Genomic DNA, 15,825 nt, shown 5'->3' on the forward strand with positions numbered 1-15,825 from the left:
GAGATTACACTTTTGGATTTGTTAGAAAGGGAGATGGCCAGTCAAGATGTTTAATTTTAGATATCCTGAATCAACTTGGGATAATTTAAGTAGAAGAGGAATTTATGAAAGAATATTTAGAGATAAATACCTTGTGTTTAGAGACCACACCATCAAAAATAACCTCTAAAGTGATGTCAGGGAATCGGCCCCATAAATACCTCCATGCAACCACTACTAAGTACAAGCACGGCTGTGCTACCACGGAAGCCACAAGTGTAGAACTTGGATAGGCTGACAGAATCCCAGCTATTGTCTTTTCTGGAACTTGATGCAGCTAAAGTTGCAGCCCTATTCTTGCTAAAAAATGTATTTCCCATCAGTCCTGCTTCTTCGCATTAAATGCCTTTGAGGCAAAGAGTTAAAAACTGGGGAGGCTGCATCTGGGAAAATGAGTTTTCACTTTTATGGGGGGTAGCCTCCACCCCCACCAAGATTCACCAGAAAAGAAAGTGACCTAAAATAGGAAGAGGCTGGCTGTAGCAAATGAATGTTATTATAGGTGTCATTTTTAATTCCACATTTCACAATTTACGTTCATTTAAATATCCAAATCCTCACTCTTTCAACTCTAAGAGAAAGTTCTTAATTCCCATTTGCCTGCATGTATGTTATTTGGTGATTTTCAGTGCTATCAAAAGTCTACCAAGATTCGGTTGGAATTCACTCGCAAATCCAATTTTTGTTGTATAAAATAACAGTGCCCCGTGGTTGCCTCACTTAGGTATGCTTCTTTATCCACATCTATAGAATGTCTTTGGTTAGTCCCTGTTTTCATCAAAATTGCTGTCAATTGATTAAAACAACACCTGGTATCTATGCCGTATGCATCACCTTGCCCTCACAACAGACTCCTTATTCTCTAGCTAACGCTCTTAATCCATCTGCTAATTTTCCTGAAACCACTCATATATCCCGGGATCTTTTTATCAGGACCCAGCTGTGACTTGACCCACTACTGTACTACTGAAAATGATGAACAGAGACCTTTATTCTTAATCTGCTGTGTGGAAAAAGCCCTAATTGTTTTGTAGTAGTACAGTCTCCAGAATAAATCCATGTTCCCTCACCATCTGAAGCTTACATAGAAGCTCCTTTGGATGCTTGTATAAAATATTCTGTGGGCCATAAAAGTCTCTCATGCATTGGAGTTTAATTTATTTGAGCCAACATTTGTTGTGATAAATTATGGATCAGACTGTTCTAGGTTCTGGGAATAAAAACCAAAATAAGACAAAGTCCCTACCTTCAATGAGGCCATAAGTAACAAGGGAGAAAGATGGTGAGCAAAATTGCAGTATTAGGTGAGAAGTGCAAGAATAGAAGTAGATTTAAGATACAATGGCAATACGCTGGGGATGGAGGATGGATTCTGTCAGGGGATAGGGATCACTTTTTTTGAGTGGGTGGCATTTGTCAGGGTTTTGAAAGATGCATGGGACTTTTTTAAAGTTGAAAAGATAAAGAAAAGGCCAGTTTAGTCAGAGGGAATAACATGCACAAAAATTCAAGATTTTAAAGCAGCATTAAGTGTTTGGAGAATTTTAAGCAGTTTGCTTAATAAGCTAGATGTGGCTGGACAAGTATATAAGCACCAAAGCTGCATGTTCTTGTATGTCTGCCAAAGACATTGAGCAATAACTTAGCTTTAATCCTGCAGGTGACGGGGTGTTGTTAGAGAATTCTGAATAAGAAAATGACATGATCAGACTTATATTTCACTTTTATTAGAGATATCCCTCCTGGCAGCATGTGGAGGAAGAGATGGGGCAGGGTGAAATTGGAAGCAAGAAGAACAGTTGGACAGGAGGCTATTGCAGCAGCACTTGCAAGGGATGGGAAAACCTTAGTGACTAATCGAGAGAAGGTAATGACAGATGAATGTGGATTGGATTCCCACAGTTCTTGCTGGGAAAACGTGTGCCCCTCATGAGGACAGGAAATAAGAGACAGAAGCTCAGCCATGAGTAGAGAAAACAACTTCCGGTGAGATATTTTAGTGCAAGTATCTAGTAGGCAATAGGTTCGATGGGTCGGGTACTTGCACAAAAGTCTAAAGTAGAGATGCAAAGGTACCAGCGTGTAGGTTCTGGGAATTCAGGTTTTCTAGGGGAGAGCTACCGACTGAGAGACCTGAAGTCAGAAACATAGAAGTTCAAATAGCAAGTGGAAAAATTCTGGCCAGTGAGTGACAGATGAGAAGATAACCAAGAGAAGATGTCAGGGAAACCAAGGGCATAGAGTTCCTGCAGAGAAGGAATAATTACAAAATACAATGTCATAGCAAGGCCCAGTCCTTTGGATTTGGTAGTCAGATCATTTATTACCTGCCAATGCCCCTCCAGGAATATTGCATGAGTGGAAGAAGCAAGTGTATATTTGTTTTTTTGCCAAAAAAGCTAGAAAGAAAGCAATACAATATATTGGAAGAACTTCTCAAAGACAGAGAGATCAAGTGTATGTCTAAGCTGAAAGGAAGGAGTCTATAGAAAATAAAAGTTTGAAGGGAAAACAGATAAACCAGGTCTAGAGAGGAGATGAAGAGTACGGGGGGGGGGGCTTTTGCGCCCAGAAAGATGTGGGAAACCGGCTCTGGAGACTTGAGAGAAGGAAAAAACCATCTGTGGAGAGAGGAACTATTGTAATTAGAATGGTAGAATGCTAAGTCATTTGGTCCTGATGACGTCACTTTTCTGTAATAAGAGAAATAATCTGTTTAGAGTGGGCCACTCATGGATTGGAAGGGACTTTTTGGGAAGTGGAACAGATTTGGAATACCTAATGGAGGGATATAAAAGGAAGTTTACCAAAGAGGAGCAGAGCAAGTGTTCTTTCCATATTCATTATAAATTTTTCTGTCTTTATTTCTTTTTTTTTTTTTTAAGATTTTATTTATTTATTTGACAGAGAGAGGCAGGAGAGAGGGAATACAAGCATGAGTGGGAGAGGGAGAAGCAGGCTTCCCGCTGAGCAGGGAGCTCAATGTGGGGCTCGATCCCAGGACCCTGGGACCATGACCTGAGCGGAAGGCAGACGCTTAACGACTGAGCCATCCAGGCGCCCCTCTGTCTTTATTTCTTATGTCATCTTCCATCTCTGTGTATGACAGAAATATAATTAAATAACTCAGTAATCTTTTGTGTATCATTTTCTTTCTTACTTTTATTCTTTCTTCTTTTTCCTCCTGCCTTTTCCACACTGCCCCCAATTCTTAGGATTCCCCATTTTCCCTCTTCAAAACTCCTACTTGCAGCTGCAATTGACATATCAAGGCCCCAGGAGGGGCCAAAGGGGAACATTCAGGCTTGAGAACAACCAGATGACAGTTTACACTTCCTGTTTCGAAACCACTTAAAAGCACAAAGTTGTACAAAAATCAAAATGGCTGCACTGATGCTTCAGCAAAGCTTGATGTTAAAGTAACCTTTTTCCTCTCTTCTGCAAGCCTCCCGTCCTCCCTTCCTAGCCTTTGATTTCAGGAACCCAGTACCACCCTGAAAATGACTAACGAGCCTGGCAGCATGTACACAATTCCTGTTGAAACTGGCTAGATCCTGTATTTCCCTACAAAAATCTCCCAGGCCCTTCCTCCAGAAAGGCTTGCAGATTCAGAAGGCCACAGCCTGCTGCAGCCTCCTTGGCGATGGCAAAGCAATAAAGGTTTTGTTCCTCTTTATCCCAAACTCTGTCTTGGAGTTATATTTTGGCTCCGAAGCACGGAGGTCAGTTTTCAACAACATTTTGTTCTTGTGGCATTTTCTTTTTCTATTGTTGTATCTGCCTGGCTTGTGCCTACATTGATCAAATAGTTGTCTCCTTTTTTATTTCTTTTATTTGGAATTTTGAAATGCTGCTTTAAGGCCTCATGTTGTATTCCAGTCTACACTTCGATTTCTTTTCCCATGCCTAGCAGCCATGAGGGATTTCTACTGGCTTAAAATAAAGACTTGAAGGAAGTAGGCCTGTAACTACCTGAGAGCTAAGTTTTTAGGCTGGCTTCCTTCATGGTAGAAAAATGGCATACAGAAGTTCCAACCCTCATCTCTGAATATCATACCACCTAGAGGAAGACCTTTTTTCCCAAACAGTCAAAATAGTCTTGTATTCCAATCTGATTGGACCAGGCCAAATGGATCACTTGGATCTAGAAACAGCTCTAGCCTGTTTGTGTAGGCCTGTGTTATTGCAAGTCTCACGGAGGTAAAAGGGATAAGATTACAATAATTGGTTTATTTTAGTTAGGCTCCACTTGGCTCTGAAGATGAGGTTATTTCCACCTTAATCCAATCAAGCTTACAAAGTCAAATGGGATGGGACCGAATGGATGCTAAGGAGTCAATAAATACTACTCTAGGTTTCTCCCTCTGTCTCCAGAAATAATCCCCTAAGCAGGGCCTGTTTCATGGGCACGTGACTACTGTAGTTGCACAGAGTATGTAACACATGGCCTATTATGGGTAGAATACATAGAAATAATTGCAATTAATTACCACATTTTTGGTCTTCCTTTACAAGTCTAATCAGCATGAGAAAGGAGATATCACATTCCTTCCTATATCCCTAGGGCTGAACACAATGAATGTTTATGAGACACAAGTATCTTCCCAAGGGTACAAAGTGCTAGCACCCACCTTGCCAGGATAGAAAATTCTTTTGTTTTCTTTCCTCATCTTCCCACAGAGATGGAGTTTGACCTCCAACTAACATTAAAGAAGCTGTGTTTGTGATCCAGCATATGGTCTCGTGCAATTCACTTACTTTCTTTAACGATAGATGCAAATGATAATAGTAACAATTGCTCTACCTCACTGACATGCCCTAGAACCTGGACCCCTTTTGGTTTTGTTTGTTTATTGTTGCTTGTTTAATTGCTTTTTAATGCTCTAGTTGTTAAAGAATGAAATAGCAATGTTTTAAAAACTCATTGTGTATTTAAATATTTACATTTGCCAAATTAAAACTTTATCATGCATAAGCATAATAAAATGGGTTATATAACCTCATTTGAATTTATCAAAAGTTTAAGTTTAAGGTTTTCAAATGTGCGAATGAGGCAAAAACATTCCTACCAATTCCTGAACAGTAGGCGACAATTACACTGTGGTTTCAGTAACAGGACTGAAGGGCTTTTACCTATAATCGCACACAATAGGGGCTGCCAATCACATCATAGTCCCTGTGAATGGCGCCTCATGTAGTTGTGCGGGGACATATGTGAGAGCCGCAAGTCAATATCAATATTATTTTAATACATTTATTTAAATGTCTTTGTCTCAACCTTTTTAAAAGGTCTAGAACCAATACATTTTTAAAGAAAAAGAACAGTAATTACAGGGAGCTTAGAACTCCTTAAAAGAATGTAACTGCTATCGTAAATAAAATACGGTTATATCCTTTTAAATTACCAAGAACCATTTTTAAAAATCATTTCTTAAATGTATATGCTCTGTCAAAGAGAAATTTGACAAATTTCAGAACCTCCTAGCTTTGTGTCTGAACTCTTTTAATATAAGTTCCAGCACAGGGTCTGTCCCAAAATAACACCTTAATGTTTTTTGCATGCATGTAAGAATCACTAAGGTAAACAGCGTAAGTAACATGAGTTATGATTCCATTTATAGCGGGATAGTTATCTCTTTTTTTGATGTCTGATTTCCATCTCTTATTTTTTAAAAGGGAAACTATGAACATTTACTCAGGGTGACTGTACATTGGAGTAAGGATAATATCCGGACATTTCATAGACTATTAGGCATTGGGTATGAATGGATATGATACCTGGAAACCCGAAACATTATTGTGACCCACCATCAGAGGGGTGATATACAAGGGCCAGATAATAAATGGTAAAGTCCTGATAAAATCTATTTTTCAGTAGGACCATTGGGTTCATTTTCCTGGCCATTGAATGTATAGTTGGGATTATCATACTTGGCAATTGGGGTAACCCCACATTGGGTCTCAGACCTGTGGAATGAGAACAATGACAGCAAGGAAAGCCATGTGAAGATCAATGACACCTCCCCAACCTCTCTCCACTTCACATCAAGATATTAAATTTTCAAAAGTACCAAATCTCAGGGTGAGATGAGAAGAAGATTATGCCATCCATGAAGATCTAAAAGATGCAGTGGTGATGGTTCTTATCCTGTATTCACTTAATATGTTACTCTTGATTCCTGTGCAAACTATAGATCTCAGAAAGACCATAGTCTACTCAAAGCCCAACACAGTAGGTATCCTGATCAAAACTGCTCTGCTGGACTTGGTATCCTTTAAGAGCCAACTGATAAAATCTAAGGGACATGGTATGTAGCTATTTATTTGACAAATGCTTCTTTTCTATCCAATGAATAAAGAACCACAGAGATTGTATGGGGCACCTATGTGGCACAGTCAGTTAAGCCTTGGATTCCTGTTTTCAGCTCAGGTCGTGATCTCAGGGTCCTGAGATTGAGCCCCAAGTCAGGTTCCGCACTCTGTGCAGAGTCTTCTTAAGATTCTCACTCCCTCTCCGTCGGACCCTCCCACATGTGTGTGCACTCTCTCTCTCACTCTCTTTTTCTAAAAATAAATAAGGGGCATTGGTTGGCTCAGTCAGATAAGCATCTGCCTTTGGCTCAGGTCATGATCCCAGGGTCCTGGGATTGAGCCCCGCATCGGGATCCCTGCTCAGCGGAGAGCCTGCTTCTCCCTCTCCCTCTGCCTCTCCCCCTCCTCATGCTCTCTCACTCTCGATCACTCTCTCTCTCTCAAACAAATAAATAAAATCTTCAAAAAAAATAAAAAATAAATAAATCCTAAAAATAAGAACCACAGAGATCATACACTTTCATTGAAATGAATGACAATATTCATATACAGTTTCAGTCTGGAAATATGTTAACTCTCTCAACCTTTGTCATAATGTAGTCCAAAGAGATACAAATATCATGTGAGAGAAATATTCTACAGAATACTACCTTGGTCCGTTATACTGATGACATTTTGTAGTTTAATTAGAATGAGCAAGGGTTTATTAAGATTCTGAAGCTTAGGTAAAATACATGCACTCCAGAGAGAGTGAGAAAAAAACTTATGAAGATTCAAGGACATGACAATTCAGTACAATTTACAGGGACGAATGGTGATGGGCATGCCGATACAACACCTACAGAGTAAAAGATAAATTTCTGTATTTTAATCCCTTACTACTGAGAAGGAAGCATAGTGCTTGGAGGGGCTTTTAGGATCTGAGGCAACAGATTTTACATCTAGGTCTACTTCTCTGGCTAATATACTAAGTGACACAGAAGGCTGCCAGCTCTGAGTAAAGCCAGAAGCAATAAATGGATCTGCAGAAAATTTAGGCTATAGTGCAAAAAGCCCTGCCACTTGGGCCACATGATGGAGCCCAGGTGTGTTTGAAGAGTAAATGGTTAAAAGAGATGCAGTGTGGCGTTATGATAAGCCCCAGAGAGAGAATATGACAAGCTCCTGTGATTCTGGCCTGTGGTCATGCCATCAGCAGAGGGCAATTTTACTCCTTTTGATAAATAGCTCCTGGTCAGTTAACAGGGCCCTGGAAGGTGTAGAACAATTTACCACAGGGCACCCAGTGACCATGTCTCTGAAACTGCTTAGTATAAGCTGGGTTCTGTCAGACCTACCAAGCAATATCAAACCTACCAGTATCAAAGGGCCCAAGACAGTCCATCCTAAGAAGAAAATGGAATTGAGTCTGAGCAGTTTTCGAGGACCTGAGAAACCCATGTGGCCCAGATCCCCAAAGCACCCACCAGAGTTGCTCCAGTGACCTTCCTTCAGTTATCATTTCACCTATGGCCACAGGAAGGTCTTGTACATCCAGATAAAAAAGAACAAAAGCTTAAGTTTGGTTTATGGAAGGTAAAAACCAAAAATGAACAAGGGATGCATTATAACCATACTGGAAGGGAAAGAACTAGAAGATCAGAAACAAGGATGTTTGGAGCAGAAGCATGTGAATGAACATAAGGAAATGGGCATGAAGTGTGAAAACTTGCCATTGTGTATTAACATCCACCAGAAAACATCCACTGTGGAGGAGGCACTGCACAACCAAGTAGACAAAATACTTCAGCTAGTCTTTGTACTTAGTTATCCCAGAACTGACACAATGGACACAGGACCAGGGTAGCCATGGTGGCAGAGATGGAAATGGGCATCGGCTCCATGGGCTCCCATTTACTAAGATTACAGGCAATTCAGAATGTCCAGAATGTCTACCCTGCCAGTCACAGAGACCAATACTGAGATCTTGGTATGGCACTATTGCTCAAGAGGACTAACTGGGCGTTTGTGGCAAGTCATCTACCCCCTTCATTCTAGAAGGGCTAGTGTTTGTTTTCACAACAATCCATACATATTCCAGGTGTGACTATTCAGGGGCTTATATAGTGCAAGATCTACAAACAGGGAGTCTCACACAGAATACCGTTTGACCGAGGGGCCCACTTCACAGTGAAGTAGGTGCTGGAGTGACCATGGGATGCACACGGCAGGAGTTGGATCACATGCTACATACACCACGTGAAAGCAGATGGCCTGATAAAACATTGGAAGGGATGACTAATGTCAGTCTAACCTTAGAGCAACTGGAAATTGTACCAAGTTTTCTGATTTTTCAGAAGAGTTGAAAATAATCCATGAATTTAAGGAACATTGGAGATACTGATTCCAACCTTATGATTTCCCCTGACTTCTTAATCTCACTGGAAATATTGGATAGCCTATCAAGGTACCATCCCAAAGGCATGAATTTAAAGATCAATAAACAAATACGCTTTCAGCTACACAACAAATCCTTTAGCTTCGAGTCTTTCTGTAGAAGAATAATGCCAGATGAATCTAATTCTGAAATTTTGTGCTGACTTGCTGTGGGGGGAAAAAAGAAAAAAAAAAGTCAGATTTAGGAAATTAAATTCTTGAGCAAAATCCTCTTTTAATTTCCCCTCAAACAAAACCCTTCATGTAGTTTTGGCCAAAGCATGAACGAAGAATATATCCACTAACAACTGCCTCTGACTTAAAAATCTTCAACCTCTTAAAATAATATATTTAGATCCCTAAACTCAGTATTAATTAAATTTCTTTCATCTTTTGAGGTAACCTGTTTAAATGAGTATCAGGATCCAGAAGACATGAATATAATTTCTATCTATTTTGAATTATTAATAAAAGGATTTTAGACCTGGCTTAGGAAATTAATGTTTCTTTTGAAGTTACTGATTATTCCAACTCATTACAATGCTGGAATATTCAGAGTATATTTCTGATGCAACATTAAAGAGTGAATCCTGATACTTAAACTGTGATTGGATATGTATTTTTTTTTTCTTTCCCTTACACTCATGGTCTTCTGAGATCATGAATTTCAACTTGTTATTTTGAATTTATTATTAGAGATCCCTTCTAGTTAAAAAAGGAAATAACCAATTACTTTCCTAACCATATGTTGTTACTTCATTGTTACTCTCTTAATGCTAGTTATGACATTTCTTCCCTCACAGTTGGATTTTATAACATCGTAGCTGTCAGGTGGCCTTCTCCCCTCAGTCCATACAACATATGCTTAAGTGATCAATTCCATCAGAGCTCATGGTCCACCCTCATCCCAAGCCAATGCCCTCTGTCCTTTAGCCAAGATGAATTACTTGTACCTTCACCTGAGTCCTTGCTCAGTAGGCATAAAAAGCCCTTTCCCCCTCTCTCCAGCCTTTAGGAACTGTGATCTGCTTTCTGCTGAATAGTTTTGTCTTTTGTAAGATTGCATATAAATGAAAGCATATGGCATATAGTCTTTCCTGTTGGGCATTTTCATTTAGCATAATACATTTGAGATTCATTGATGTTATTATGTGTATCAGTAGTTCATTTATTTTTATTGCTAGGTAGTATTCCATTGTATGGATATAAAACATTTCATTTATCCATTTACTAGTTGATAGGTATCTGGGTTGTTTCCAACTTGGAGCTAGTATGAATAAAATGCTATAAACATTTAAGTACAAGTCATTGCTAGGGCATATATTCTCATAATTCTTGGCTAAACATCTAGGAGTAAACTACTAAAAAACTGAAAAATTTGACTTCTTAAAAATTAAAAATCTTTTACTCTTCAAAAGATACTCTTAAGAAAATGAAAAGACATACCACTAACTGGGAGAAAATGTTAGCGAAACATTCTTCTGATTAAAACAAAAACAAAAACAAACTTCTGTCCAAAATATATGAAGAGGGGCGCCTGGGTGGCTCAGTCGTTAAGCGTCTGCCTTCGGCTCAGGTCATGATCCCAGGGTCCTGGGATGGAGGCCCGCATCGGGCTCCCTGCTCCGCGGAGAGCCTTTTTCTCCCTCTCCCACTCCCCCTGCTTGTGTTCCCTCTCTCGCTATCTCTCTCTCTGTCAAATAAAAAATAAAATCTTTAAAATATATATATATATATATATATATATATATATATATATATATGAAGAACTCTTATGACTCAAGACAAACAACCTGATTTTTTTTTTTTTAAGGCAAAAGAATTGAACAGCTCTTTAACCAAATGAGACATATGAATGGCAAATAAACCATGGAAGTATCCTCCACATCATAAGTTGTCAGGGAACTGCAAATTAAAACACAATGATATAAAACACTGCACACCTATTGGAGAGGCTAATTTAGAAAGCTAGTGATAGGGGCTTCTAGGTGGCTCAGTCTTAAGTGTCGGGCTCCTTGCTCAGCAGGGAATTTGCCTTTCCCTCTCCTCTGCCCCTCCCCGTGCTCATGCTCTCTATTCTGCGCGCTCTCTCTCAAATACATAAATAATTTTTTTTTAAGCTAGTGATAACAAGAATTGGCAAAGATCTGGAAGAACTGGCACTCTCATATACCTTCACTGGGAATGCAAAATGGTACAATCCCTTGAAAAAAAAATTTGGTGATTTCTTTTAAAGTTAAACATATACTTAATATATCCATTTTTCAAATAGAGGCAATTCTCCATATTTCCCAAATTCCTTGCAGTCCTATATACATGTGTTCATTATTTATTCCTACTAATTATTTATAGAAAATTGTGGATTCTACAAATATGTCAATAATTAATAATACAATTGGTAATAATTATTAATATACGTTTTGCAAGCTGCACAATTACTTGGAGCCCAATCTCTCTTTCTCTTTTTTTTCTTTGATGTTAATATCCACATGGAGGATTAGGACAAAAGGTTATCCATGTATAAATATGTCTTGTGCCTTAAGAATCAGTTTAATTTAATTAAAATTAAGTTCCTCCTCCCTCAGTTGATATAAAGTATATAAATTATGTCAAAGACATAATTGCAATCATTGTTTTTAACCATAAAGAGAAATTACTAATATAATTATGGACGATTTATTTTTCCGTACACTTCTCATATCTTTTTAAGATATTTTGACCCAATCAACATTAAAATTACAGAAGGAAAAAATACTACAATGTAAAATTCCCAATTTTATGAAATTTTATCCCCAGCTTTACCTAATTGTGGCTTCATAAATGTGCCTCTAAATGAAAGGGTAACAAGCAAAATTAAAAATGCTTTGACCAAATTTAATTAAGCTTTATGGCAGTATCTTTCAGCAACTAAGAAAGTGAGTAACTCTTGATAACAAATCCATTTAATGTCAGATGGTTTTCAATTCTTTGCTTTCAATAAAATTAAAGGAATGCCTATTTGAGCTTTTGGTTTACTAAGCATATTTGATGATAGGTTATTATGTGATTTTTGGCATATAAATGGAAAGAAATTTTTTAAATTGGTACTTCTGCTCTAAAAAATTTCTTCCATTCACACATACAGTTTTATTTAAAAAGGTTTTATAAGTGTTAGCCTCCATAAAAATGATTTTAAAAAAAGTAATAAAATTAATGTTGTAAGCTGCTTTATTCAAGCAATAATTAATATTCATGGACAAATACATGAAATAATTGAAAATAATTCTGATCCATGTCATTAAATTAGTCATATATTTTTGTTTTTATTAGTTAGTAGTGATAAACACTACAATACTAACTCTAGACAAAATATTTTACCAGTTAGAGCCATAAAATGCAGGAAATTGAAAAATTATATATAAATTAAATTTATTTAATACATTTGCATTATTAATATAAATCATTTTATTTCATTAAATTTAATTACATAATCTATAATTGATTATGTATTATATATAAAATTATGCATTAAAATTATAATTTAGTTTTATGTAATCTATGTAAATATTTTTCTTGAGGAAATAATATTAAGAAAATCAAGAAAATATTTTCATGTGTTAGTCTATTACCTTTGAAAAACTCCAATAGAGGAATTAAAATATACATATGAATTCAAGGATTAAAAGGAATGATTAAAAAATTCTGCCCTCCAAAGAAGAGCTTGCTCATGTATACTTTAGTGAATGATAGCGGGTGACGTACTGTCTTGCAATTTAAATTTTATTAGATATATTTAAATGAGAGACATAATTTTATTTTTAAAAAATCAATATTTATAATATGCTAGAAATTGAAGTTTCTTGGAACCATATACATTACTGATGAAAAGATAACTTAAAATAGGCAAGAGAGTACATGGTTTAAATCTGTATATGTCTTTTTAGAAGGTAAATAAGAAAAAAATTGGAGATCAGTGTTTTAACCGACACAATCTGGATAAGATATTCCATCTTGGAGTATCTTGTGCTTCCTTTCATCATAGGATTTATTATGATTTTTTTGTGACAGCCTATTTACTTATCTGCTTCCTCCACTAAACAAGAAGCTCTTTGTTGTCAGGAATGATGCCTTATGTAAGCAATGAGACAGAGGTTGTCAATGAATATTTTTTGAGTGAATGCACACATAAATGATTTGTTTTGGACACAGATTTCTCAGGTTTTTTTTTTTTTTTCTCACAATTATGTGTACTACTCTTTATGCTTCTAGTCTTTCTTCTGAACCTTAAGTTCTTCACGAAAGGAATCAATATCACATGGTAGTAGAAAGAAAAATACACTAAGATTTTGGATGTAGTCCAATCTCTGACAACAAAATAATTATGTAACTTGGGCAAGTCATAAATTCTTCAGGCCAAAACTTTCCTTACTTGTAAAATCAGAGCCTTTAATTGGGTGTATTCTTCCTGCCTTAAATCTATTTTATTTTCTTGTATTTCCCATATAGTCAAAAGTGACTTAATTCATAAGTCACCTATTTCCTATGTATTCATGGGTAAGAGTGCTCATGTATGGCTGGGGTTTCATTGCCTTTGTCACAACTGTGCATTTGGTAGAAAAGAAACAACAGTGACTGAAATTAACTAAAGCTATCTATGATTACTGAATCAAGACACTTAAAACCGAAAAGGACTTTATATGTTAACTGGTTCCACTTTTATTTTCAAAATGGGAAAGATGTCAAAGAATTTTAAATCATTTGCCCAAGGTGACACAGAGCTATTATCAAGGTGTGGTATAAAATTTCCTCTCTCAGTTCAGTGCTAGTTCCAACAATAATGGCTAAGGATCCAGGTTTTGGAGTCAATATCTGAATTCAAATCTCAACCATGGAGTTTTGGAGAAGTTATTTAAATTTCCCATTTTTTAATTCCTTTTTTACATGATGGAATAATAATGCCATAACTCATAGCTTGTTTTGAGATTATTAAATAATGGTTATAAAATCCTAGGCACATACAGCAAAGCTAAATAAGCCATAGCTATGATTCTGTACAGGGCTGCACCATCTTAAGCCAACAACTTGTCATTTTACCTTAATATCCCATATAGCAGACAAAAACAGATTCTCAAAAATTATACCTATCTCATTAGCTTTTGATTCTTTAAATTTTACTAACCAGGAGAGGTCATTGCTTTTACCATGTGGGCATCTGAAAATATGGGCTGGCCAATGAACTACAAAGGGGAGATGGCAGTTCATGAGCCAATCTGATGGGATCTCTCTGCAGTCTCTGGTCCTCCAAAGCCACAGAAGGAGCAGCCCTGAGGCAGCAAGACCCAGGACATTTTGGCAAGAGCGTGGGACTCTGTCTTTCTCAGAAGTTGAGGGGGCACCTCTGGTCTTTCACACAGCTCTCCAGGCTATCCTTGGTCCCAGAGGCCCAAGCATCGCCAGCCAGGCCTCATCACCATCACCAGACTGCCTTTCTGGCAGTGAAATGAAACAGATATCAGGATAGGGCAGCCCCACCAAGTATCAGAGAGGAGGCTTTTGTTTACCAGAAACAGAATATCTACCTCAAATTGGCTTAAAAAACAAAGATTGTATTTACAAAAATAAAGATCATTTTGAAAAATTATATTGAGATACAGTTCACATACCATAAAATTCACCATCTTAAGGTATACAATTCGGTGGGGTTTTTTTTAGTACATTCACAGAAGTGTGCCATCATCACCACTAACAAAAAAAAAAATACCAAGTATCTTAAAAATGAGAATAGGATGCACAATCTAAAATATAATTATTTACCAATTTATCTACTTACCTATTTATCAATGCCTATAAATTCATTTCAAGAAACAATGATTGAGTGTTGTATGCCCGTCTCTGCATTAGGCATACACACAGGAATAAAGCGTCATGCAGTCTCGAACTTCAGTGAATTCCAAGCTGACATTTGGAGTACAAGGTCCTAATAAGTGTGTGAACCAATTCCTACAGGAACTATATCTGTTGCTCCACCACTGAAATTAAGAAATTGGCTTTGCAAACCAAGATCCCTATAGTATATCCCTCATCTCTCTTTATATTAAATTGCCTCACCCTATATGATATCAATTGAGATGTAATGAAAACTGTTATATCAGATCTCCCTTAAGTGATGAGAAAAACTAAGTCCATGGAACTCAAGTTTACTCAGCCTATTTAAAAGAGATCTTGGAACATGGCTTCTATCTGAAAGGAGTGAAGAAGGGATGAGAACACAAGATTCAGCATGAAAGGAAATCAGAATTACAAACTGCTCTGTGCTAAAAACAGTTTGGATTTTGTAATCAGAGCTCTCCCAGATGTTCCCAGAGAGTCCCAGGGCAATCATGTGAGAAATAAGGAGATGAGGCAATGAGAGAACTATATATCCTGGGGATTTGTTTCTTTATAACAAAACTCCTTTAAAGTAATTTATCAAAGTCACCAGAGAACTGAAGACATTTAGCATGGCTTATAAAACCTCAAACATAGTGCTCTCTTTTTGAAAATTGAAAAAGCTGCAGGCTTTTTTGATTAGCCTTTTCTTTATAATGTCAGACTGCCACTCGCCATAAATAGGAGTAAGGGAGGGAAAGAAGGAAAATGTCGTAAGACAACACAGAGATGGACGTTGGAAGCTACGAGTAGAGCTTATATTTGAGGACATATTTTAGAAACATGACACATGTGTACATGTAAATAAGACACTGACTACAAGAGCAAGCTCATTTCTGTTTTGGAACAAACAGCACATTCTGCGGAATGTAAGTGCATAAACATCAGGAACTAATCTCTTCCATAAGCCATTTCTATTATCTTCTCCAAAGTTGAGGTCATACACTAGGGAGATAGGGGTGGACTTTTTATTGCACACACACCCATTGTTGGCTGACTATAACATATAAGTACATTTGTTACCCTACTAATTATATGTGCCGAAAATGACTCTTACCCATATCAGTTAGGAGAATGCATCTGCCTTTATAATAATTGGCGGTAGAGATTACTATAAAATATTTTGGATAATTTTGTAAAAACAGAGTTGGG

The 15,825-nt window shown here is 37.2% G+C and overlaps 1 long non-coding RNA gene across 1 annotated transcript in view; it reads right to left on the reverse strand.

The window, feature by feature from the left end:
* LOC117998899 overlaps window positions 1-15,186 on the reverse strand; it is a 54,339-nt gene extending 39,153 nt beyond the window's left edge. The window contains exon 1 of the long non-coding RNA XR_004676126.1: window positions 14,576-15,186. This is a non-coding gene — a long non-coding RNA (uncharacterized LOC117998899). The remainder of the gene's footprint in view (window positions 1-14,575) is intronic.
* Between the last annotated feature and the right edge of the window lie 639 nt (window positions 15,187-15,825).

Source organism: Mirounga leonina, unplaced genomic scaffold (assembly GCF_011800145.1).
Source record: "Mirounga leonina isolate KUSES-001 unplaced genomic scaffold, KU_Mleo_1.0 Mir_418, whole genome shotgun sequence".
NCBI lineage: Eukaryota > Metazoa > Chordata > Mammalia > Carnivora > Phocidae > Mirounga > Mirounga leonina.